The 26,779-nt window shown below is 44.3% G+C and overlaps 1 protein-coding gene across 2 annotated transcripts in view; it reads left to right on the top strand.

The window, feature by feature from the left end:
- CTBP2 (C-terminal binding protein 2) overlaps positions 1–26,779 on the top strand; it is a 139,249-nt gene that overhangs the window by 42,728 nt on the left and 69,742 nt on the right. Inside the window, exon 1 of one of the 2 annotated variants that reach the window (XM_069864102.1) lies at positions 25,600–25,735. The exons of the other annotated variant lie outside the window; for it this stretch is intronic. The gene's annotated coding sequence lies outside the window, so the exon portion shown is untranslated. Of the gene's footprint in view, positions 1–25,599; positions 25,736–26,779 lie in introns of those variants that run through there. 2 annotated transcript variants of the gene reach the window in all.

The raw sequence follows: 26,779 nt of genomic DNA, 5'->3' as shown, positions 1-26,779 counted from the left end.
TTTGTAAACCAATGCTTGACATATTTAACCTTTCTCAAAATACAAGAGCAAAGGAAAAATCCAATAAAACCAGAGGCATGCATCAGGCACTCTGCAAAGCTCCATTTCTCCCCCCATGCTCGCTAAAATACTGGGGCTGCTGGGCAGCCCCCCTCACTGCCCTGGCTGTGGCCGTCGCCAACCTGCTCCCTCCTTCCTGCTCCTACCATCGGAAGCATCATCTGCTTATCTATTGACAGGCATATTTTAGTCTGTTTGACGTTTTTTGGCAGCGTGTACTGAAACTGCTTTTCATACTGAGTTAGAAATGCAGTCCGTCACAGTGTGTTCTCCTCTGCTACCAAATCCTTGCTGAGAATCTGAAATATTTTGAAGTCACATTCAATTAACGTTACCTCTGGAGCACAGGGCTTCACTCAGGAGTGTTTTCTCCAGCTTCATGGTTTCCCTTTGTCGTGCAGAAATGCTTCTTACAGTCCAGTCTTGATGTAAGTGATAGGGAAGCCTCATACAGCTAGTGGGAGATCCCTGGCTGGGGATGGGATACGTGGTCAGAGCATGTAAGGCTGTACAGGATGCTTAGGCTGCAGCTTTTTTGGAGGGGAGTACGTTGCACACACATTCCTCTTCCTCTCACTTCTTTCTCTGAGCTTGAAAAGAGTTCTTGAACTGGGAGGGATGATTAATGCACAGATACTGAAAAGCATAGCCAGCTTTTTAAAATTTTAGTTACTTGGAAATATGGGCTGGCTGCCATGGAAGTGGGTGCTGTAGGAGTTTATCTGAATACAAAATACTGGAAAGTCAAATTTTACAGTCATTTAATTTGTCCAGTGTTTTCAAATAAGGACACTAAATTGATATATTTAAAACAGTGTTACCTCAGGAAAAATATTTATTTGACAGAGTCACTGCAAGTTCACCGGTACGGTACTGGAACAGCATAATATTGTTTAAGGCAAAGACAGAGAGAAACGCCTGCGCAGTTTAAAGCCCTGGTAATGCTGCCCCAAATTGGAGTGGGGCAGTGGCAGCAAGAAGTCCTGCGTACCTGTGGGGACACAGTCCATTGAAGGTGGCTTTCTCAGCAGAGGCAGCTTTGGTAGCTGTGTTTTGTGCCTGCTTTTTGGAAATGTATCTCTTTTATTTGGTTTTTTTTTTCTCTTTTAATAGTTGCAAAGAAGCACTGCAGCAGCATGCCTCTGTAACAGGGTGACTGGGGCTTTTTTGGTGTCACCCCAGTACTTTAGTGATGTGAGTGGAAGATGCGGTCTGGGAGTTGTCAAAGAGAGGGCAGATGTTGATATACTGGCTATATAATTACATCTGAGCCTTAATCAGTAAAAGATTAATTAAATTCATCTAATCCCTAAAAAAACTGTAGAAGCAGAGCTCTCCAATGAACTGGAGGGCTTCTTTTGGGACACTGGTAATGAAGCAAGGGTGAGTGTAATACTAGGTTGGTCACATCTTGTGACCCAGGTACATGTCACCTTTTAACTACAGTCTGCTCTGGTGAGTGCGTATCTGGCCAGAAGACACAAAGAAGCATCCCCACCATCAGGTGCTGATTGCACGTTAGTGAGCAATCACCACAAAGTGGGATTCTGCTTTGTATGTAGCAGGTGAGATAGTAGAGGGCTCTCAGAGGGCAAGGGCTGCTGATCTCCAGGAGGGTTGGCTGAGCATCTGATGGACAGCAAGGCCATTGCAAGAATTCAGAAATGTTAAAAAACCCCTTACATCTCCAAAGAGTCAGAAACAGCTCCAGCCAAACCAGCCCAGTGCCAGGAAACAGCTCGGATGGTAGAGTCTCCTGCCGGCATCACCGCGCTGCCAACAGCTAATCCCCTGCAAGAGCATGAGAACAAAACTGTGCGGCTCGCACAGCTACTCCTCAAGCACAGTCTAATTAATATTAACCCCATATCGCTGCAAAATTCACACTATATTTTTCATAGCTTGTGCACTAGGTATACCGCTTTGCCAAGGATCATACACCAAAACAGGGAGTGCAGAAGTATGACACTTGGCCCACGCTGCCAGGTTTGCTCGGAGGTAAACAAAACCCTGGCACCTCTGCAGATGACAGTCTGCTTTGTTTTCTGCTCCTTCGAAAGAACTGGTTCTCCTTGGGAGCAGGCTGGCGAGCCTGCGGAGGTGTGGGGACCCATGCCATAGCTCAAAGTATGTGTGTAGAGCCAAGCTTCAGAGCCCCAGCCTTAATCTCAGTGCCAAGCGCGATGCTGTTGTGCCCAGAAGTTGGATGCGTTGCTTGCTTAGTAAAGTGGGTTAATGCTTTGCTGGACTCCAGCACGCCAACGGCTCGGTCAGTTCAGAACAAACAAAATTCCAGTTTGGACTGAGCTGGCCTAAAATGAATTGCCTTGTGTTGTTTTTCCTCATGGAGTTTTGGGCACATTCTCCCCATATGAAGTTTTATATTTGGCTGGAGCTGCATGTTAGTGATGTGAAAGAGCTCCAGAGGAAGAGCGGATAAACATTTTGATGTCAAGATGTCTAGTGAGGGGAAGTTTGCACTTAGACTGCCTTCAAATTAGAGGTTTTGGTGGATGCTTCATCTCTGTCCAGGATTTTTTCACATTTCCATCTCATGATCTGTGGACCAAGACAGCCAGGTTTATAGGAGCTTTTGGAAATGAATCTGTTCTGAAAATGAAAGTCAGAGGGAAGCTGAAGGCAGGCCTGTGCTGCCTTGGGTAGTGAGTTTGGCTTACATCTCCATTGTTGAGGCTCACTCAGCTCTCAGAGGAAGGATTTGAAAACAAGCAGAAAAACACAGGAAAGTAATTGTTGCAGGTGATTTAGAGGGAGGCACTGCTGTTCCATCACTTCTGTTATCTCCTTTCGTGATGGCATCTGCATCCTTGCCCATGGACATGGCTCCTCCACTTGTTCTTCTCATCATCAATAAAGATGCTATATTTTTTTTCAAGAGTGGGAAGGCATGAAGTCATCCTTCGTGCTGTCTGTGGTTCCATTTTGATTCCTCAGAGGTCCCTGTTTTCCAGTAACTGGCAAAGGGAAGTGTTATGTGTGCATTTGCAGGATGCTTTAGGATGAAAATATGGTATCTGTATGTACCTTTTGCTGTAGTTATTTAAAATATGGCTTTCAAGTGGGGGTGCCTTTAGTTATAAAAAGCAGACGTTGAAATGAAAGCTATAGGGAGTTGAAATGGTGACCAGAGAAATTTAGCCAGTGCTTTCTTCCTTCACAGCTGGTGAACCCTTAGAGCCATTTTAAGCAGACCCAGGGTGAAGGCATTGGAGGTGATGTTCTTTGAAAACAGGCAGAATAAAACAACCACAGAAATGTTTGCACTGAAGTAAACCCTGCAACGTGGGCGTCCAATAAGCAAAGGCAGCTTTAGAATGTCCCAGGTTTAAAAGGTAACTTAAAAATATCACAAGCTTTGGTCATCGCCTGTGGTCCAGAGGATGTGTCAGAAACCCAGTTTCATGAACTCCTGTGCCTGAAGAAGTGGATCATAGTGGTGTTGATCATAGCTCCCATTGTTCATCAGCTGGTGTTTCTTGGGTACCTGTTGCTGTAGTGGGTGTTACTCTTAGGTGATGTGTAGATGGACAGCCTGCTCCTAGAAGTAGTTTGCGTGCATGAAGTGTGTCTCAGGCCCCGCAGCCTGTTTGCTCCTGTGCATTTGTAGCCATGGTGAGAAAATTCCCACTAGCATTGTTCTGTCAAATGCTTTTTATTTAAGTCTCCTAAGTTTTCTAACCACTTTGCCCCTTCATTCTCAAGTCAGTAGCTTTTATTATGAAATCCCTGGCGTATTGATAACTATTGGGGAAATTCCATGAGGCTGCTGGGCAGGAATCTGCCTTGATGACAGAGACACTTCCAATTTTTCAGCAAAACAGCCTGTAAACTGAACCATGAAGTAACAAGTACAGGATCCCTGCTGTGTAATATGTGGGATCCTGTAGTATTTTTATTTCAAGGGTGATACCCTCATGGTAGCATGTGGAGCTACAGCTGGGCCGCCAAGGAGCATCCTACTTTGAGAAGATAAACGGAGAATATGTTCCTCAAGATTGCCATGCTTAATTAGCCTCAAGTTCTGGTATTAGGAGATGTTAATGAGCTGAAGCATATAAACTAACCGCAGGAAAAAAAAACCCTTTTAATGGCTATGCCAGCGGTAGAAAAAGTAGTGCTGCTGCGGGGGGAGCTGACTCATGGCTCAGGACTGGTGGCATGGGGCAGGGGGTTGTGGTGGCCAGCTTGGCCACAGGGACCTTGTGGCACGTGGGCATGACCCGTCTCATCTCAGTGGTAAACCAGAGATGGGTCTCTCTAAACTTGGTGATTGCAAGGAGGTATGATCATTTTCTAGGAAATGATCTAATTAGCACAAGGACATTCTCTTTGTGGGAGATTATTTTTTGGTTTGGGCATGTGACCCTGGTGGTGACCAGTATACCTAGTATTGCAAGCTACCAGCATATGGCTTCAGTTAGCACTGCCTGCTTCTATTTGTATGTCATGCTCCACTTACCTTCATTTTTTCCTGTTTTTTTTTTCCTTTTTCCATAGTGAAGATAAACATTTAAAAACAGAAGTAGGAGATTTAACTAGTTTGCAATTCCATATCAAAATTCAGAGAGGACTGAGAAGTTAATTCTTTCTACTTAATTTTGGCTCGTTTGGCATCTTTTGTTAGAGAAGGAAGTTTCACTCTCCTTTCCATGCACCTCTATCTATCTATTTTAGTGCAAGCTAAACTTCTGCAATGCAAGATTTTTATTCTTCATACTGGAAGAAATGCCCTTTTTTTTTTTTTCCCTCACTGCTTTGAAATTGCGTAAAACAGACATGGCGGGGAAAAAAATAAAGCACCTTGCCAGGTTCTTAAGCGTATTGATTGCATTGATGAGCGGAGTTGGAGAGGAGCCAGCATGGAACCCCTGATCAGGCAAGAAGGAAAAGGATAATGTGGCCCCGGTGAGGACGTGAGGCTGGAGAAAAGCTCTGAGAGGGAGAAATAATGGAGGTGTAGAGGCAAACGAGAAATGTTTGATAAAAGGACGTCAGTTAGCTACCAGTGCAGAGTGAGTCATGAAGAAAAGATGCATGTCTCAGGCGGGGAATTGGCAGAGAGGGGTGTTACAAAAGCCTCCGCAGAGCCGGGACACCCTGCCCGGGATGCCGTCTGTGCTGCTAGCCACCACATCAGTAAATTTAGGCTGAATTAAAAGAAAGCTTATTCAACTGAAGACTGAAGTTTCTTGAACTTCATGGCCTGAAGGAGTCAGTCGGTGAGGTCCCTTCCAGATGCAGAGCCTTGAGTTCCTGTTTGGCTTTTGCCTTGGGGGAGTGGCACCTTCATAATATTTTAGCCATAGACTTGGTATCTTCCCGCTGGAGCTCTGGATTATCCCTTTGGACTTGGTGGAGCACATCTGTGTGTGCTGCAGCAACTAGCCTGTAGTCATGCAGCAAGGAGCCAGGGATAAACTGCCCCTGTTGTCATTTGCCAGTGAGAGGGGCAGCTTCACACAGCTCCGCATGGTCGGTTGCTTCAGCACATGGCCACTCCAGATAGGCTGTGGATCAAAGTTGCTGCCAAAGCTTGAGATGCACACACATTTTACCAGGATGGAGGGCCAGCATGTGGGTACTTGGTTCTGACAGTAGCAAACCTGGAGCAAGAACGCCCTGCTTGGCTGTCATAAAGGCAACGCAATGAGATTCTCATTGGAAGATGCCTTCCAGGCCTGACTTTGCACTCTAGTGCCCCTGGAGATGGCATGGAGGAGGTCACGTGCAAAGGCTATCCTGCTGTAAATGCCTTTTCAGGAGACTGAGGTGGTGGTGGGATTCATTGGTGTGCCCACAGCTGCCTGCAGGAGGAAAAGGTGTTGGGAAGCATGGGACACATTTTTGCAGCAGCTGCTGTTTGAAAGAACAACTCCCAGAGCTGGCAGCTGATGAGGAGGAAAGTAAACAAAGAAAAGTCATCCCTGTTTCAAGTTTTGGTATTTTGACTTAGTTAAAATATTTATCTAAGAAATCTAATGGGGAAATGTAAAGACGTAAGTTTATGAGTGTTCTGAAGAATAGGAAGAAAAGAAGCGGGGGGGGGGGAGGCCTGGGACAAAATACCACAGTATTTTCATTCTTTTAATGATGTCTGGCTGGTTTCTGAGTGCTTGGGGATGAAGGATTTATTGTATCGGTCTGATTACAAAGTACTCATAGAGCCCAAGTCTAACCGTTACAGGCAGTGCTCATTCTCCAACATCCCATATTCCTGAGCTTTGGAAGTGCAATACAAGCTATTCCCCATCCTCTTTATTGCATCTAGCTTTTTAAGTAATGGGCCAAATAATGATTGCAGATGCTATATTCAACATTTTTTTATTAATGATTTAGAGCTCTACTTGCAAAATAATTAGTTCTGCAGAGCTCCATGGTACAATAGAAGAGGAATGCTCTCCTGACTTTTTATAGCCACAAGTTAATTGAAACTACAGAGCCTGGGGGATGCAAGGCAGTCCAAGGGCAAGCCCAGGAGCCTCAGACCCAGGATTATTGTAGCCTGACAATTGTGAATGGAGCTTAAACATCAGCTGTGGACCCGCACTGCAAAACACTTCGGTGCTTGGAAGAACCTGCTGGGTTGCTGGTATCAGCCTGAGTGGGTTGTAGCTGCTACCTGTTAAAGTTGGGCTGTGCCATTCGTTCACATTCCTTGCAGTTCTCTGTTGGTTCTCAGTAGACCTGTTCCATTGACCCATGCAGTAACTGAGCTATGGAGATGGGGACCATAGGGAAACCATCCTGGTTTCTTACAGCAGCAAATGCAGTGATGATGTCTGGCAAACTGAACACCTGACCCGTCATTACTGAGGGGCAGGTGTACACTGAGAACTTTGTAAAACCGTGTGAAAGAATCTGCTCTTGCTATAGAAACAGATGCGCTTTGGCTTCCCTGCACAATCAGGGCAGTGGTTGGGTGCAAAGCAGATGGGTTTTGTTTGTGCTGTGGCTCCTGGCCACACCAGACAGGACTGGTGAGGTCCCTCACTCTGTTCTCCCTTTTGTCTGTTTGGATTTTCAGCTCATGAGCAGAAAGGTCTTGATTCATGCTTGGCACAACATGGCTCTGATCTCAGCGGCACATGCCAGATGCTGTCGGAATAGAAAGAAATAATGAAAGTAATACAAAATGTGTAAGTCAGCAGTAGGTGTGATGAGGGTACCTCCTCTGCTTTGTCTGTCTGCTTTTTTAGCTTTTCTTACTCAATCCACTCTGCCTTCAGCTTTAATCTCAGCTTCACATTTCTTCTCCTGTTTTCTTCCTCTGGCTTCATTGCCTTTTGTCTTTCTTCTCTGCCTTTTGCCTTTCTTCTCTGCCTTTTGCCACCTTCATGCTGCCCACTTGTATGATGTGACCATGTAGTGGGGGAGTGGTGTTCCCCACAACGCTTAGGAGAACTTGGACTTTTCTGGTAACTAGAAATCTGCTTTCATTCTGCTTCAATTCCCTGGCACCCCCAGTACCATTAGTGCCGTCTCGGCAGTGAACATTTCATTTATGGAAATTCAGAGTGTTCCTTCCTTCTCTAAACACGATGCTGTGTGCCAGTGTCATTGCAGAAGTGCTAACTGCAGTCAGTACCTCTTTGAAAAATGCTGAATTGCCTTAGTTCTTCACTGTGAATCGCTAATTTTATTTCCTCCTAACACTATGTATAGTTCCTATAGTTCTGGAGGTCACTGGAGCTTTGTAAGTGCAGCCAAAAGTGTTTTAAGTAGTCATTGTGCAGCATAGTGATACTATCAATCTCCCGTGCCATTATTATATCTAGAAAGTTGGATTTGATATCCATTTTCATATTTAAAATGAAATTACTGGCAAAGCGCCATATCCTGTAAGGCACAGAGAGTGGTAACTTGTTCATAAAGGTTATATGAGTGTAATGGTAATAATCCCTATTGGTTTGGGATATTTTTCAACAAATCAAGAACTACTGGCAGCCATATGAGTTTTGAAGAGGGTCTTTTCTCCTTAACTGGTCTTATTTTATTCTTTGGTTTCCAAAACTGCCTACAGTCTAGGTCTAATAATGATTAGATCTTTTTTGTTGAAGTCTTATAAGCTTCAATTACTAGCTTGCCCAGAAATACTTTGCTTTTTGGCTTTTTTATATATACGCGCACACACACATATATATTTATTTATATTTATATATATTTATATGTGTATATGAAAAAAAAGGGAAAATAAAACCCAGAAAATAATAGTGGAATGTAAGTCTGCTGCATATTGAATTAATTTCCTGTTCCACTTCTGCATCAGCTAACCAGACAAATAACCAATTTGTTAGGGGCTCTGCTACTTCCTTCAATCACTTGCTCACAATACGCTTTTTACGTTTTATTTCCTGGTTTTCCCATTTCAGTTCCTTGCATCCCCTGCAGGTCTCTCTGTTTTCGTGCCAACAGCAACATACCCACTGAGTGAGGGCAGGGTGTGATCCTTCTCCTCCCAGCAACCCCGTCTGCCCTCTGCTACATGGGTTTTCCACAAGGTCCTCAACTCAAAGGACACTTAGCTCTTTGATGAGCATCCCTTGGCATTCCCTTTGCCAATTTGCAGGGACTCAAAGTGAGGATCCCGCCAGTGCTGCCTCTTTATCACCTGGCCTTACCTTATTGATGGCAGCAGGAATTACAGCTGTTTTCAAGCAGGTTCCCAGTTTATTGAGCTGTTTCTGTAAGCGCCGAAACAGGACTATTGCTCTGGCACAGCGGAGGGGAAGGAGGGTGTCAGTGGTCTGTATTGGGCAGCAGGATTAAGCAGGCAGAACAAACAGAGCTTTTATTATTTTCCTCTTCTGCCACATGATGGATTCTTTTGGAGACTGGTACAGTACTGGGTAAGTAAGTGCAATGTGGCTTTTTGCTCCATTCTGTGTATTTTGTGGGTTTATATCTGTATTTAGGAAATTGATTCTGGATGCTTTACCGAGGACGTCTTTCCAGAGAAATTAAGGCAACAGGGAGAAAAAATCAAACATCGCTCTGCACTTCTGAGTAAACTGCCTTAACTAGCACATGCTTCCTTGCAGATACACAATCCTACAGGAAAATCTGTAAGAAAAATAAAGAAGTGTAATTTGAGACTTCTCGAATAGAAGTTAAAGAGGGCTTTCAGCATACTCTGATAGACAAGGGAGGAAGGACATCAATTCAATTGCAGCATTGTGTACAGCATAATAAATATTTTATTACCACAGACTATCAGTTAGTTACTAAATGGCGTAGGGTGGACTCTGCTCTCAGACAGTGTCTGCATGTTTGCAAGTCCACAAATATCATGCAAGCTTGTTCTGTGGACGAGGACAGTATTTGGATCCCATACTGCAAAGCTGGTGCATGAAATATTCACAGTTTACATAGGAAACTCTTCAGGCTGGCAGTATAGCAGTATAGCAGCGCGTTAGGGCATCAGTTGTTATGAATCTAGTGGTATTTTTGATTTAATTGTAAAAATACTTTGGCCCAAGGGTGGAATTTCATAAATAAGATGAATTAAACTGTTTCGTTGCTGATGATACAGGATCGTATATATTTTGAAATACAGTGCAGCCCTAGCTATCCAGATGAGCGGGGTGATAGCAAATGCTGTTTTGTAGGGTGAGCTGAACAGGCGCAGTTGATTTAAGAATCTTTAATTTTTTTAAAGAATCAAGAATTGTGGGTATTTCTAGGTTTCAGGAGTTTCTGCAGGTGTTTGCTGTGCAAGATGCACATGTTTCTGTTGGGAACAAAACTCAAGAAGCAAATTCTGAACAAAAGGCCAGTGAATGCGGACGGTCGGGAACCCCCACCGGTGTGGATGGCATGGCATTCAATTGAAGCAGTATGAAATCAGGTTTGGGGGAAAGGGGGAAATAACTTGGGAACTTTCTACCATTTCAGTTTCTTTTTTGCGTTCAATGTGATGCGAGGAAGCCAGTAAGGCAGAGGGAACCTGAGCAGGGAGCATATGTGAAAACCAGCAGCAGAAATCTCATCATTTTCTGGTAATTGTTCCTGAGCTTTCTGACCACCTACCACAGTAACTTTTACTTTCTGGTTTTCCTGCTGTCACACAGTAATGGTTGTAAATTTGTCATGCTGGAGGGAGATGCCAATGTCAAACTGAGAATTAAGTAAATGGTTTTCATTTGAATTGAAAACAAAGTGTTACCTACTTTCAGCTAAATTTTAATTTAACCTAATTACACAATAGGGTAAGCGATGTTTAATTAATCCTGATAGGGTAAAAACTCAGAAGTAAGGCACACCCAGATGCTTTTTAAGTGCTTTGCAGGTTGGCAAAGAGATCTGAAATTCCTTGCTTGTCAGGTTTACATTCAAGTGACTCTTTGTGTCCCTTCATGTGTTTTTTCCTCTGGGACTTTTTTGGGACCGTGTTTAATAGAGAACTGCTAGGAGACCAGTGAGTTATAGGATAATAATTCTATGTCAGATACTGTGAGAATGAAGCTTATTTTATAAGCATTGCCTTTGATGGAAGTAAGGCCCCTAATTCAAACTTGAATGCATTTTAAGAGACATATGCATGCACACAATAAAATCCAGGGAGAACAATTTGCATAGAAAAGCCAGGAAGTAGCTGGGCTTAAGAACAGATGAGATTATTAGGGGTAGAGTCAAGCAAAAGAATTTTAAATCCAGGACACTTTTGAGAATTTTCCCTAATATTGTATAAGTTGGAATAATTTTTAAAAACACAGCTGTGTGCTGGCTCCTGAGACCAGGTAATTTTACCTAATGTTAATATTGAAGTTGTTCTTTGTTATTATCAGCTAACAGTAATGGTTAGAGACACTTACATGTCTGGATCCTATATGTATCTATTTGTTCTTACTTTAAATTCTTTCCATAGATACAATTGAGCACAATCAATGCCAACGAAATTATTTTGAAAGCAGATTAGATTAAAAATCTCATCCCTTACTGACTTCTCATTGGCATATGAGACGATCCTTAGAGAATTAAGATTTGTGTTAGCGACAGAAGTGCTTGCATGATTTTGCTCAGCTTCTTGCTGGCTATTTTTTTTCTTTAAATATTTGACAGAAGTGCCTGGCCAGGCTAAATTCAGTTGATGTAGTATACTTCTGGACATTGATGACTAGCACCAAAGCAGGAAAAAGGTATCTGAGAAGCAGTTTTTTGTACAAGGATTTTTTAAAGTATTTTTATTCCAGATCATATTGCTGGTGACTTAGGGCATTCCTAGAAGGAGGTCAGGACTGTTTGTGTTTTGGGAAGGCGTATCTGAGCATGGGCTGAATCATTTCCAAACCCCAACTGGCTGATGTCTGCACTGGGAGTATCTCTGGTTTGGTTTTACTGTTTTTATAGAGAAATGTTGTACCATTCAGTGGTAATTTCAGCCCAGTTCTTGCTGTTGCAGAGCCAGGAGGATGCTTTCCAGTAATGTGTTGTGAGTTGGGGGACAAGAGGATGGTGTGGGCAGCCCTGGGCTACAGTGACAGGACTTGCAGCCTGTGCTGCTTCCCAAAGCTGTGGTGCAGTAGAAGCAGAAAAACCTCACCTCCTCTTTGTTCCCCCATCTCCTGAATGCATTAAAACATCAGCTCTGTTGTTTAGAGGCATATCTGTGGGTGTATGTGCACACACATAGAATCATAGAATAACCAGGTTGGAAAAGACCCATTGGATCATCGAGTCCAACCATGCCTATCAAACACTAAACCATGCCCCTCAGCACCTCATCCACCTGTCCCTTAAAAACCTCCAGGGAAAGTGACTCAACCACCTCCCTGGGCAGCCTCTGCCAGTGCCCAATGACCCTTTCCGTGAAAAATTTTTTCCTAATGTTCAGCCTGAACCTCCCCTGGTGGAGCTTGAGGCCATTCCCTCTCGTCCTGTCACCTGGGAGAAGAGGCCAGCACTCTCCTCTCTACAACCTCCTTTCAGGTAGTTGTAGAGAGCAATGAGGTCTCCCCTCAGCCTCCTCTTCTCCAGGCTAAACAACCCCAGCTCTCTCAGCCATTCCTCATAAGGCCTTTCCTCCAGCCCCTTCACCAGCTTCGTTGCTCTTCTCTGGACTCGCTCCATGTGCACACGTTGGCAAAACCGTAATAAAGTTGATGGGTTTGGCTCATGGCTTCTATAAGTGAGTCCGTCCTTCCCTGGATTTTAGTTAAACTTGCTCTAGTCCCACATGCTGCCTCTCTGTGGTGACGGAGCCTGTTATGGTCACGCACAGCAGGTGTCCATGGGACTTGGATCTCAAAGTCTCCCAAGCAGGATCCTACCTTTTATTTTCTGTGTTGTATGAGAGAATCTGTGCAGATATGGAACTAGTAAATGTGAAGTCTTAGTTTCCCCCAGCTCTGCCTGTGAACATTTTTCTTTTATAGTCAAGGGTAACTCCTAAGATGGGAAAAACATTCAACTGCCAGAAAACAGTGGTTTCAGATGGTTTCGGATGATAATTTTGTAGAGGTATATTAGGGTCACTTGGTATCCTTACCGATTCTTGTATCTATTGTAGCAAATAATCCAGTGGGAAAGTAAGTGAGGTTGTGAATTTGGAAATGAAGTTTGGTAGCCTTCCGTTGTTACTGCTTTTGTTTGGTTTTTTTTTAAACAGGAGTCACTCTTTTCTAGATTTAATTGCTCCAGCCTAATAAAAAGGAAGAGGGATGGAATAATCAACAGTGATTTATTTCTTTAATGCATTTTAAATAAGTAGACCCCCAAGAATGAATCAGCGGTGCACAATTACATTACACTGGTCACAAAACTTGGGCTGTTCCTGCTGCAGGCGAATTATTTAACACCTGGTGAGCATAAGTGAATGCATTACTAGTGTTGGAAGCTGTGACTTATTCCCAGTTTTACGAAATCTATACTCTGGTAGCAATTTCTCTCTCAGTTTCTGAAAGCTAATAACCATTTTTGCCATGTCTGGTGAAGTAGCTTATCATAATGCTATCTTCCAGTTCAGGTGTTGTGTGGAGAGATTTTGCTGAATGTTGTGTGAAGTCTGGCTCCTTTGTCCTGCCTCCTGCTCCCACTGTGAATGGGGGGAGTGGGAGGCTGGAGGAGGAGAGATTGAGGGGTTTCCCTGGCTTGCCCTGCCAGTGGAGAGGTGCTGGGGCTTAGAGACCTTTCTTCGGTTGCTCACAGCCTTCTCTGTTTGCGTGGCTGCAAATCTTGGTCTTCTGCACCAGGGACTCCTATATCTCCGCTGCTGCATCCATACGGTGCTTCTCCTCTGTCCTTGTCCTCTCTGCCTCCTGTGCCCTACCCGCAGTTCCTTTGAAGGAAAGGCTGTGTGAAGAAGCATAGAGCTCCTTTCCAGATTGCAATCTCCTAAATTAAAGCAAGCAAAATCAATTTGAATATTACATTTCCCTACAAGGACCTCCTGCTAATTTCTGTGTTTTTTCCAATTGTGTTTTCCGGGTTTTGTTTAGTTTTTTTCATCTTTATCACTTCCCTGCTGCTGACTAAAGGAGCTACACAACAGGGGAAAGTGTGACTAACTCACTGTCTGCACGGGGGAAAGAGTGAGACTGCTTCTACACATGCTGGTGATAAATGCACAGAGTAAACAGAATGGAAAAGTAGCGAAAAACAGCTTTTTTTCCTACAATCTCTTTTTTATATAGCAATGGTAGTCATTTCTTCCAGAATGTATAGGGTAAAACAACTTGTATCATAAGATTTCTTGCAGAAGAACCAGTATCAGATTAAAATTTGCATTTTATTATGAAATTGTTTTTCACACCTTTTCTTGTAAGTTGTAAGGAAGAAAGACCAAAAAATGTTTTTCCTCATTTTTTTTGGTTTTGGGGTTTTTTTGTGTGTGTCTCCTTTGGTTTGACAGCAAGTCACACAGATACAAAATACAGGTCCTGTGCCAGCTTGGCAGGTATTTCTTATATCTGTTGGGAGGGAAAACATTTAATCAACAGGAAAAGGGCAGGGGGATTCACCCAGGCATAGGTCTCAAAACTGGTTTTAACTTGAGTTGAAATAGAGTAGATTCCAGATGACAGCATCCCTTTAATTAAGCACTATAATGCTGTTGATTTCAAGTTCGCCAAAATCCAATGAAAGATGCCATAGACTGCAAAGGGTTCTGGAGCAGGTCCAGTTCCCTTTTGTGGTATAGAAATGATCCTTCAACAATTTAAGAGCCTAGGGAGGCTAAATCAGAAGCACAATGAGTGACCTGCTCACATATTAGGTCAGCAGCAGGAAAGAAATACAGGTTTCAGCTCAGCTCTCGCTGACTCGGGTGCTAATGAATGGCCACGTTTTCCTTTCACAAAATGTTACGGCAGAGCAGCTTTCATATTTTTCCTCCAAGTATCCCAGTGTGGCTTTGGAGAGGAAAGGGAAATCTATTTTGTGTGTAAACACAGTATTGCGATGTTTGTTTAATGTCTTTGTTTACTTTGAAAGTTAGTCCCATACTAATGAATTTATAAAACCTACATTATCCATAAAACTGTCACTGGTGCAAAATTTAGTAATAACTCAGGTAATGTATTTAAACCACTAGTGAGTTTGCTCTATCCTTGAGTTGATAAATTGTATAGCTTCATTTGGTAGGAATCAGCAGTTTTATGTGGCAATTAATTTTTATGGCAGTAGGGAGCCAAAGGACTAGATTTTTACCCTTGGTTTTCTGCACATGTATGGGAATATCCTCATGTTTAACATTCAGGTTGTGGGCCTGGGAAGCAGCGTGTGTGCAGGGGAAATGTGGCTTTGCAGGTATTACAGCTGTGCTGTTCAAGATTTCAGTCCAGCCTCCCGGTTCGACTGTGCTGCAGGTTTCTGATCTTTTAAAATCTATGTCAGAGTAACAGCAGATGGCAAACGTGTCTGTCCACATGATCTGTCTTCTCTCTTCTTCATGAACTTGCCTTCTTCGTTGTGTAGGTCCCCACCATCAGGGGATGATGCCAAAATCCTAAACTTGAAGCTAGTGACAGGGGACATAAGTTTTTTCTGAAATCATTCTGGTTGTTTGGTTTCCTCTTTCTGGTCTCTGATACCCAGCCTCAAAAGGTCCCATTTGTATAGTTGGCTGCAAGCCTATAATTGTGTAGGATCCAATCTGGGAACCGAAAATTCTTTATTTCTAATCTTAGCTCCTGGTACCAGATTTACATAGTGGTTAGCAGGTCAATTTACTTCATAATTCCTGTCTGTAACACTGACTGCATCCTCAGCAGTATACAAAAGCAGCGTAGTTCCCCTAAAGCTAAAATTTGTCTTGTAGCAATAAAAAATACCAAGGGAGGTAATTTGAAGGGGATTTATTTATGATGCTGTTAAGTAACATCCACATTTTTGTTTTTGTCCTTCGTGAAACTAGCTGAAGAGAACTAGCCTGCAGAGTAGGTTTGGGTATAGCTGGAAAAACCCTCACTGGCATCACTGGACCCGTGGGATAAACAAGGGGTTTGTTTTGAGGCATCCTCCTTGCCATTGCTGCAGCAGCACAGAGGTCTGTAAGGTGGACCCGCAAAGGGTGAGTGGGGATGGTGCACCTAGGTCCTGAGCCTTGTATTTCAGGTGTTGGTCTCCCATCTCTGACCTTGGAGCCATTGGTGGTTGGGTGAGTGCTGCCAGTGTAGGTCTTCATTTTGAACCATTCATTTTATGATTGTGTCAGTTCCCAAAGTCGAGTGATGTCCGCAAAATGAGTTTCGGGGAAGTTACAAGCAAGGCTGTGAGCCTGACAGAAATTTCATTTTGTCCTATATTTATACTGTTGTTTGGGGTTGCATGGAGTTACTGGTCTGTAAAATGAGGTCACAGCCAAGAAAGAAAGTTTGGGAACTGCTGCTTTAGAGTTTGGGTTGAAATTAATTATTTGTATACCTTGGAGGGTTGCATTGTTTTTTAAACAAGACAGCTGGGTTAGAAAAACAGTCCAAATTCATTGTAAAACATGTTGTGTGATGGCCAGCTCTTGAACCTTGCGCTCCCTTGGTGCGCTACCAACCAGAAATTTCAAATTGGCTGCTTAAAATTGGCCATGTAGTCACCCAGATATTTTATCATGTCCCAGTGGCCTCAGATGCTCCAAGGCCATGGAGGAGTTAATTGTAGCAGCAGTTCAAAAATTTGGTCTGGTGTATCTGTGTAGCTTGCATTATATCCCACAGATATTTCGGCAGCAGAAATGAGGATGCAGAAAGGAAGGTTGGCCTGGCTTAAGAAGAAAAAGCCTGGCCAGCATAGAACTGGATGTGAAAAATGCAGTACCGAAAGTGTCGGCTTTGTGGCTTCAAAGGAAACTATTTTTTAATCTTAGAAAAAGATTAAAATGCCTATAAGAATAGTACCCTTTAAAAAGCCGAGTACTCCTTGAACACCAATTCAAAATGTCAATAATTCTCAGTTCGCAACAAGAAAAATCTACAGCAAAATTACTGTGTTTTCATGTGCAAAACCTGTGGGCTGTCTGGAAAACAAAAACCTGTTAAAACAGCAGAGCCAGGTGCTTGTATATGCTTTTCAAGGGGAATTTCTCTATAGAGCCTCGTTTCCCTCACCACCCATTGCTTCTTCCTTCTACTGGTAGGCTCTCTGATCTCCTCACATCCTCCTTGCTCTTCTGATTCCATATTGCATGCAGGATTATTTTTGAGGTGAATATTTATATGCAGGCCATTTTCATAAGAATGAGTCATTTATGTGTTCTTTTGAGTTGTGAAGTGCTGAGTCTGGACATGTAGTTGTTTTTCTACTTGTTGCTTCCTTCTGAAAAAGGTCCCAAACTAATATTTCAAACTAATATGTTCTGCTTAGGCCTGAATAGCTAATTGATTTTCAGATGGCTGTGCTTTGGAGATATTCAGCCAGAGGAGCAGGTGCAACCCTCCCTTGCTGTCCGTGCCCAAGGGATGCCACGTGGGTAGCTGCCAGTTGCTCATGCTCCTCCAGTTGCAAACTCAGCGTTTGGTGGAGAAATTTCTCTTCATCTTGTTTTTATAGTTTGACTTCTGACTCTATTATTGTATGTTCTGAGTTCCAAGGAGGAAAAAACCCAAAAAATAGTAGGAAAGGAGAGTAGGGTTTTGTACACTTCCTGCATCTTGGGGAGCTGTGCTCTGTGTTAGCTGCTGATAAGGAGGTCTCTAAACCCACAGGTTTCAAACCCAGCACAAGGTTAAGCACCAGGGAAAACATGCCTTTTCTTGTCTCTAAAGCAGCCATTCCCTGGCCAAGTCTGTGCCATTTTGCAGCAGTCCATGCCAATGCTGTTTGGCTCAAGGGAAGAAATAACTCCCGGCTCAGGGTTGACACAGGTATTCGCAGCAGCTCCTGGACTACCAGGTTCCTGTCTCCAGGCGAAGGAGAGGCATGAAGCTCAAGCAGCCAAAGCTAGAGCACAGCCATCTGCTTCCAGCTCCTGCAACCATCACTACAGAGAGCCAAGCAGGGCAGGACACTGCTGTGCTGGTGTGTATTAGATGGCTGAAATGTAATGTCGGCTTTATAAAAAAATTTGGATGGGCTCCTTCAGCTGTTATTCTCAGTTCACCTTGCTGGGAATGGTGGAACAATGCAAGTTTTACATCCTATTTGATGTGGTGGAGATATGGATTCCCAGACAGGTCCCAGGCAGCTGCAGAGATTTGGATTTACGTGTCCTATTAGGCCATATATCTCTGTGTATGCAATGCTGCTCGCCAAGCTTTGATTAAAACCACTTCATCCCTCAGTCTCTCTGGTCTACAAAGCATGTTTTGATTAGAAAATACTTACGACCATCCTGTGCTCTGTCAGATGCACGGACCTTCCAGGTCCCCAGGAAGGAAAGCATTCACAGCTTGGTCCCCCATGAAGGAATGAGCTGTGGTTTATCATCTGATGCTGCATGCACAGCCAGGGTGGATGCTTGCACCTATGAGGTGTTCCCGAAGCCCTGCTATATGGCCTTGCCAGAAGCAAACCCCTTCAGCAGCCACTGTAGTTGGCTGTGGTGATGATAGCTGGCCACTCCAGAGACAGCTTATCCCATCACAGTCTCCATCCAGCCTGCAAGGCATCTTGGCATGCGTGGTGGACATCTCTGTACTTGGTTGACTCTCTGTGTTTTGAAATGCTGATGCTTACTTATTACTCCTTCCTCGTCTCCCTCTCCCTCCTCTTCATTCCCCTGTTTCACAGCCTTCTTTTACAAGTTTTGCATGTTCATGGAACCAAAGAAATTCTACATCTCCTTGATTCTTTGGGTGTCATTGTGAGAAGACCATGGGTGCAGGTGTTTATGTTCAGGAGTCACAGAGCTCCTGCACGCTTGCAGTAGGTTCACATTCACAACGATAATTTATAAAACCCAGCCTGTGAGACCATTCTTCCCTGCTGCTATTTAAGTTGGTGTCTACGAGTGTTGGCACACACGGCACCGACTCTGCTGCAGGCTGCCCCAAAGTGGTGATTGTATTTGCCTGCTTCCTAGCAACTTTGTATGCTGGTTCAATTACAGAGGACTTGAAAAAACGTGCTCCATCTGGTTTTCCAACCCCAGATGCGACCACCCCAAAGAGTGATCTAATTCTTCTGTATTTAGACTTGAAAACTTCTCACCAGTTGGTGGTGCGGGCAATCAAATAAGAGTCCTTAGGAGCAATAAGATCCACATGCTGGCCTAATTGCACATAGAGCTAGAGCGCTGCTCCTGCTCTAGTGTATTTGCAAGGCTGCTGTCAAAGACACATTGTTAGGCTAAGGGAAAACCCACAAATCTTAATTTGAGTAATAATTTAATATGGCCCAATAATTAGCGATTCACGATAGAGGCCCCTTCGCATCTGGTGTGGTGTTTTCCGTGGTGCGAGGAGAAGGCAGGCAGGCGGGACTAGAGGCAGCCTTGGTCTATAGACCAGGGTCTGTGGAAAGTTACTATCGTGACCTGCTTTCCGGTATCGTTATTTTAGTGCACATTAGATCATCAGAGAATATTGTTCTTCTTTTAATTTTTTTAAAATTATTTTTAAATAAAGACAAGAAAAATCTGCTGCTTTCCACCTCTGCAGACTGAATCAGGAAGGCAGGGTGCGTTGTGGGGTCTGGAGGACTGGAATGTGCTGTGTGGTAGGAACGAGAGGCAGAGCCCAAATTAGGGGGAGGTATTGAGTGATAGGAAAATGCCACACAACCTCAATGGAAAGCCGAAGTGTAAAATTTCTTCCCTCCTTTGTTCTGCTGAAGGGTGCATCCTGTAATTTCGTGGTTGTGAACTTACTGTCAAAACAGGGCTTTGGATCAGAGCCTTATCATATTCAGTTTGTCCTTAGATGTTGATGGCTTGTCCTGCCTGGCCAGCACTGCACTCCACTATGCATAAAGAGAGCCTGCTGGGAAGCCAGCGAGGGAAAGTTTGAAACGGGTTTCCTACCTGCTTAAAACTTCAGAGTGAGTTTTAATGAGGGGAGGGCCAGCCTTAAATATTCCCTCTGTTTATTCGAGCAAGCCCCGATTCACGCTGGTGGTTGTTTTCTGTCGGGGTTTCCTGTGGGAGCCCCTGTGCTGCTCACAGGAAGCGTGGCTGGGCTCGCTGCCATCGACCTCCTCCAGCATCCCGGGGCGGCGATGCCGAGCGCTGCTGGGGGGCAGGCGAGCCCCTGGGCAGCTAGGGAGGTGAGCCTGGCTATCCACTATTAAAAAAAAAAAGTACAAAACCCACAAAAAAGGCATGGCCCCTTGGGACCCACGTTTTGTCAACAAATCAGGCAGGCGCTATTTTAAGCTGCTGTGTACCTAACGCTTCCTGTTTTTCAGAAGAAACTTCTTGTTTTTTCGCTTTTATGTTGACAGATTTGTTTTAGCGGCTGGTTCCTGAGGTGCCGCGAAGGATTCCCCCACCCTGGCCCCAAAAGGGTGCCGGGTGGTGGCCCGTGAGGTGGCACAGAGCTGGTGGGAGGCTGCTGGCAGCTGCCCAGTGAGGGAATGGCCACTCTGGGGGTTCCTGGGTGCACCGAGGGGCCTTGGAGGTGGGCAGCCGGTGGGGTGGCAGCCGCTTTTGTTGCTCCGTGAATGCTACTAAGTTAAGCCATGTGTGGTTCTCTTTCGAGGAGCGGTGGCCCAACCAATAAGGACAAAGTAAATAGCATTCATTTCCTGCTGACCTTTTAACATGAACAGATGTTTTCTCTTATGAGTATCATAGGCCACTTCAGTCTCTGACCTCATCAAGTGAGGCTGCTGCCGTTTTCATACTGGGCAGTCTATAAAACCGCTTTTTTAACCTGTTTTGCTGAGAGCTGCCTGCAGAAGTGAGTCTCCTGCCTTGGTCAGGATCCTTCTGCCTTTAATGTTTCTGACTTTCTTTTCTCTGGATGGACCAACCACTTCCTCTTCATTTTTCGTCCTTTGTGGAGGATGGCAGATGTTTCCTCTGATGGGCTCTATCAGGCAGCCTGGGGGAAATGAGTTTCCCATTATAATATTTTCCCTAGCAGTCTTTGCACAGGTTTGACTTGCAGCCAGCCCCACAGCTTGAGCAGGTTGTCCATCGCCCATATCCCTGTTGCGGTGGTTGAGCAGAATGAAAGGCATCTTGGAGTCAACTCCAAGCTCAAAAAGTAAAAGGCTTTCATCAGTGTGGTTTCCCTTCAGCATTCTCTGCATCACTGGAGCCATCCTGGCATCTGCTGGTGCTTTCTCCTGTGCTTCCCCTTAGGTCTTGTTCCTGCCCAAGGGAGTCAAAGTGATCTCAGCTTTGTCCCAGGCTGCTCTGTGTGTCTGTCACCTGGGTGTTGCTTTTTTTGTCACGTGGTCTTCCCTGCTGCATCCCCAGATCTGCTGCAGATGGTGCTGGGTGGGAACTGTGAAGGAAGTAAAGCAGTTGGGGAGGCAAATGTGGTGGGAATGAGCAGTAGAGTTTCCTCATTCCTGCCGTATTTTAATTTGCTTTGGGCTACAGCACCGGTAAGACTGAGCGTGACTTAAGTGTCTTAAGAGTATCAGAGATGCCTAGTTCATCCAGGAGGCAGCTAAAGGAAATTTCTCGGTTGGCTCTCCTGGCCAGAGCCTGCTTTCTTCTGACCGTCCTGCTTGGAGACCACAGGAACAAGCTGTGGACTGAGGTAATGGAGGAGAGAAATGTGGATGCAGACTGGTGTGCATGGCATGAAATCATTTGAGACTTTAGTATGTTAGTGAAGAGCCTTTTTCCAAAGTTGGCTTTGCTGCAGTGTCTCATCTGGTGGCATTGGTGGGGCGAGGTGTCTCCGTATCTGGGATAAAGAAGTGCAGCTGTGGTGCTTGAGGGCTCATTTTCCTGAGTTACTGGCATTCAGTTTGGAGAGTAAATCCTTCACTCTTCTTTTGGTTTCACATGGGGGATATTGGAGGTGCAACTAAATACCAGTATGATTTTTAGTTATTGAGTTACGCCATCTGGAAAGGGATACGTGTTAAAGTTAATGGAATTATCTTTATAGACTTTTTTTAGTACTATACTGAATATAGGTTTATAGAGCTTACCTGCTTGTCTCTTGTTGAGTTTTTGGCCTTTCCCTAAATAGATTTTTTTTCCTTTTGTATTTGTTCTTTCTTTCTGCTCTCCATGTGTATTTAGTGGAGTATTTAGAAGTTTTACTCCACAATCTATGATTTCTATGCAGAGCAGTGGGACTGTGCAGGACAAGTAGGGGAAAAAAGCTCTTTCTGTGCATCAGGTTACCCTTCTTTTCCTGTTCAATTAAAAGGAGAACTATACAAAATCTTAAAATTTGCCCAGTATTACCCAAACATTACCATATTTATAGTTTCAAGTTTAGAGAAAATGACTCAGAGGCATTTTTAATAAAGGATTGTCCAAAATAGAATGGAGTGTGATTCACGTTAACAAATGAAGACACAAGAGAGGCAACAAAGGAGCCTTTAACCCCATGCTCACTCTTCTCCATGTGTATATGTGAAGTGGATGACTGAGATATCCCCTCTGCCTGTGGTGTTTGGCAGCAGAGGGAGCAGCGTGCGGGGAAGGAGCAGCAACAGATGTTACCAAACAGTCACACCTCTGCTTTTGGGACAGTTGAGGCATGGTGGGACCAGTGCACAGTGCAACATACTCCTGCTCCAGTGGTGAGCATCCTCTCTTAGCCCTCATCCAGTCCATCTTGTAAATTACCTGCTAACATCTTCCTGGGCAGATTGGTTGGATGAGATGATGACATCCCAAAGAGCCCCACCTGAGTGGCAGGAATCCTGCCCATCTTGTAGATTGATTTTTATTGGGCAGTGTAGTTAGGCAGTGCGTGTTTATTGTGGGCAACCATGAATATCAAACCTTTGAGCCAGAAGTAGAAGAAAGCCTGCAGTTGGGTGCCTTTTGCAAATATGTCTCGCTCACTGGCCCTTGGACCTGAGCGTGCGTCTAGCACCTCACTGGGCTATTCTGAATTTTAAGGTCAGTGTGGCAAGAGAGATGTCGCATCTACAGCAGTGTGCTGCTTGTAGGGACTTTGAGCGAGGAGCCAGCTTCTTTGGCTGTACCTGAAAGCAAGAAGCATTCACAAAGCACGTTTGTAACACAACCCGTGTGAGAAGAATTGTTTAACAAATAGCCAGATAATCTAGTTTGCCTTTTCCGTGGTGGTTTAGTTTGCCCTGTGCTGGCAGTCAGCCTTTCCCAGGTTTAATCTTGCATAGAAGATTTTATCTTGCGAGTCTAGAGACGGCTGCTGATTGTGAAAAACATCACTGGTTTACCAAGTGGATTACTAGGCAAAATCGATTTTACTTGGTACATTCATATGCTGAAAAGCAACATAATAGTGTTTGCTTTGCTTCCACACCGGCGAGGGGTAAGTGCCCCAACATGAGCTGGAGACTCTACATGAGCCTGAGAAGCGACTGAGTGTTTTGGATGATATTCATCAGCGATGTAATTCTGATGGCATCGTTTTGGTTGACTGAACAGGACCTGTAGAAATGCCTCAGGTATACGTGCTGATGTATATTTTGTGGCTGTCTTTACTTAAGTGTTAAACATTGCCTGTGAGCAACGAGAGCAGAGACCTTCCCTGTGCTCTCTGCGGCTTCTTTGGTTGATGTATGGTGGTTTCCCTCCTTTTTGTCAAAGTGTCCTCTGTTCCAGAGATAATGCAATTGCTATGCAGTGCCGTGCAAATACTCTTCTGTATTTGTATCTCTTTTCTATTTAATTATACTGTATAAATGTCCTCAGTAAATTTGATAAGTTGGGTGAAGGATATTGATTTTCAAGTCTCTCCTGTGCAGGGCTCCTTACAGTAGCAGCAGCCGTTTACCAGGCCTGTTTCCTGAGGAGGTTTTGAAGGTTCAGCATTTAAGTAGCTACAGGATAACAAAGGAATTTCTTTCTCTATGCTATTAGTTGAGCTGCTGATTGCAGGGTTTAAGGCCAAAGAGAAAACATTAGTGTTGGGTGGTTTGGGTATTTTTTTAAAAGCCTTATACTTATGTCATCTGCAAAAGTAGGTGGGAAGGGAAGTGGAGATAGAAAATAAACCCATTGCTTTCATTCCTGTGAATAAAGCCTGCTAGCAGTTTTGGGAAGAAATGAGAGACGTATGGTCCCGGGGTTGGATGAGGTCCTGGGGCCACAGGATCCTGGGCTTGCAGCTGGGCAGCCCCCCTGCATCACCCCGTGGCTGATGATGGGGCAGGAGGAGCAGGGGAGCGACCAGCAGTCTTTCAGGGAGGCATAAAGGAGGAGAGGGAATTTACAGGGTTAAAACAGGAGGACCGAGAGTCTATTTTTAACTGCAGTTTTGACTGTGAAGTGTCACCGATGTTAAAAAAAGCTCCTGGTAAATACTGGAGAAGATGCACGCGATAGTGGAAAGCCAGCTGCAGTTTTTGAACTGTTCACTGGTGTTTGCGAGGAGCTGCAAACACTTGGTTAGTGTTAATATTTTAATTTTTCTTTCCTCAGCCTGAGGTTTCTCTACACAAGGGACTTTCTTTAAACCACGCTTAGCTCTCAGTCTCTTAAGATTACTTTTGTTCTTCAAGAGGAGAAGAAGGGAGAAATGTAGATATTTGTGCACTTTCCTATTGCGCTCACTTTCTTTGTATTCTCTTGGAACATAAAATGTTTTCCTTTCTTTTTTTTTTATGCTGAAAATTGGACACTGATTTTTTTCTGGCTAATTTCCATCTACTTCTCATACAGAATTTTAGCCTTGATCTATAATGCAGGCCTGTAGCTGTTCTTGCTAAAAGTTTGGTCCTGATGGGGCTTTCATTATAAATCCTTATTTTCAGTAGCAAATTGCTTTCTGCAAATGTCACTTCTTGGAGCTAGTTGGTTTGGGTGGGTAGGGGGAAATGTCCCAACACCTTCAAGCCCTGCACCTCTCAGCCACCCACTGGCAGCTCCCCTGGCTTTGGGAACCTGGGGATTTGGCATGTTTGCCTGCTCCCTGCATTAAGGCTGGAGGCTGGAGCCATTGCAGTCTATCCTTTCAGTGATCCGTGGGATAATGCATTCCCTAGTAGTGGCCATTTCTGTCTGTTGTGTCACCGATCCGCGCATTAAAGGGACCCGAGTAGGTGCTGCTACAATAAACCATAACAGCTCTATAGGAGCCGTCACAGTTTGTTGCATCAATAATCTGTGTATTAAGGCTCCAAGCAGGCCTGGTCACACAATGGACCGTTATGGCTCCAGATGAGCCTGTATAAATTTAGGTCAATAACCTGAGTGTTGTTAAATCCCAAAATAGCCTTGCTACAGCAAGCTGGCAAGGCTCATAAGAAAGATGTGTAGATTATGCAAACCTGCGATGGTTGCAGAGGATACTCTCTCTGACTTACCGCTAAAGGTTAGTGGTGGGAGAATTATTTAATCTTGTTTATTGCCATTATCTAAACCTCTCTCTGCTCACTTGGCTTCCTTCTTCCCTCTCCTTTCACTCCTCTGGAAATGAGACTGCATGAGGCAAAGGCAAGATGTGGAGGGGTGGGATGGGGATGGAGGAGCAGGGAGGAGGCAGTGTTCAGTGGATGAGCTAGCTGAGAGCTGCCTCACCCTGCATCCCAATGAGTGCTTTCCTGCGGGACTTCATGAGAACACTCGCACGTTTCCATTCTGACTGTGCTTTTGACCGAGCCTGTGGGACTCAATGTTGTCTGGAGCATGAGTTTTGCATGAGGAAAGCCCCAAGGGCAGGAGCGTCCCCTCAAGCTCTGCATCCCCTTGCTTATTCCAAAAGCCACCATCCATCCTCATCCCTGGCCCTTTTCTTGATCCCAGCCCTCCTTGGTCCTTGACACTACAACACCTGACTGCATTCTTCTCCTCTCCACTGTTCTTAGCATCCTGCTCCTTCCTTCCTTTCTTGTTTCCCTCAGAGAAGGCCCTTTTGTAGGTAGGTAGTGGGGAAAGGAATGCCTTCAGCACAGGATGGAGAGACTAGTTTGCATTGTGGATATTCGACTGAATGGAGACTTAGCCTTGAACTCTTGAACTCTTTTTTTTTTTTTTTTTTTTGAGTAATGCTGCTATGTGCTGAAAACAAACAGGACTCACTCTGATGGAAAGAGATTGTACAGCGTGAACAGATCTCAGACCACAAGAAACAGGATTTTCCACATTTCTATTCTCAGACTTTCCATTTGAGACTTTGCCAGCAGTTGGGCAGCAAAAGATGAATTGGCTGAGCTGTTAAAGGTATTACATGTGTTTCCCTCTATGGAGACTTGTTAGAACATATTTTCTTTGGTGATAGTAATAAGTGTTACAAACAAAACAGTTCTCCCCTTTGAATGTGCCTTCACAGAGCATCACCTACATAAAAAAAATAGTACGTTAAGCAACATGAATAGCTTCAGGCTATTTTATTTCATGTTCCTAAATAAGTCAATGCAGATGAGGACTTTTTATGTAAGAGTGACTTGTAAATATAAGCAGTACGATAAGGGCAAATTATAACTCCAAAGATTTCCTGGAGATAGAAGAGTGTCAATTCTCCTTTTCACTTTTCCCAGTCCAGGCAGAGCTCCTGGGATAGGCTCTGGGAGGTGTGACAGAAAAAAAACTTGAGACATCTGTGATATACTGAGAAATGCAGAGATTTGTTCTGTACAGGGGAGTCTCTTGGTCTGCTGGACCCCTTTATCTTCAGGTGAGCTAGGTCTGCCCCGAGTGGAGTTGAGTCTCCTCCAAAGTAGTCCCTACAGCTATTCGTCTGTCCCTCTCTTGGGGTGTGAAGGTGTGGGCTGGTGTCCACTGCTGTGATCTTGACTGAGATAGGGATGTGTGTCCCTTAAGGAACTGGGCTGAGGCCGCCAAGTTCCTTTCCACCATATGTAGACATTGTCCTGCATTAGTGTTTGGTCACTGTGGGACAAGGGCTCAAGGCGAGCGTTCTGTGTTGCTGCTTATTGCTGGAGCCACTTGGGTCTTCTTGTAAGATTTAATTGTCTGATCCTGATTAAATCAAGAAATTAGGAATGAAGGGTAGTATTCCAGACTTGGAGATACTTCAGTTGTACATCCTGTAAGTCTGCTTGGACTGTGCTGGCTGGGACGAAGGTGCCGTCATGTTCTTGTCTTACATCAACCCACTGATACAGCAGCATCTGGTTACAACTTAGGATCCGAGGTGCCGCTGTGGTAGTGAACTGCCTTTCTGGACAGACAGACAGGCAGAGATGGCACAGAGGAAGGAAGCACTCTACTCCCTGCGTGTCCCATGGGTTTTCTTGTAAGAAT

This window comes from Phaenicophaeus curvirostris, chromosome 9, assembly GCF_032191515.1.
Source record: "Phaenicophaeus curvirostris isolate KB17595 chromosome 9, BPBGC_Pcur_1.0, whole genome shotgun sequence".
NCBI classification, from domain to species: Eukaryota; Metazoa; Chordata; class Aves; order Cuculiformes; family Cuculidae; genus Phaenicophaeus; species Phaenicophaeus curvirostris.
This window is presented reverse-complemented; position numbering and strand designations above follow the sequence as displayed.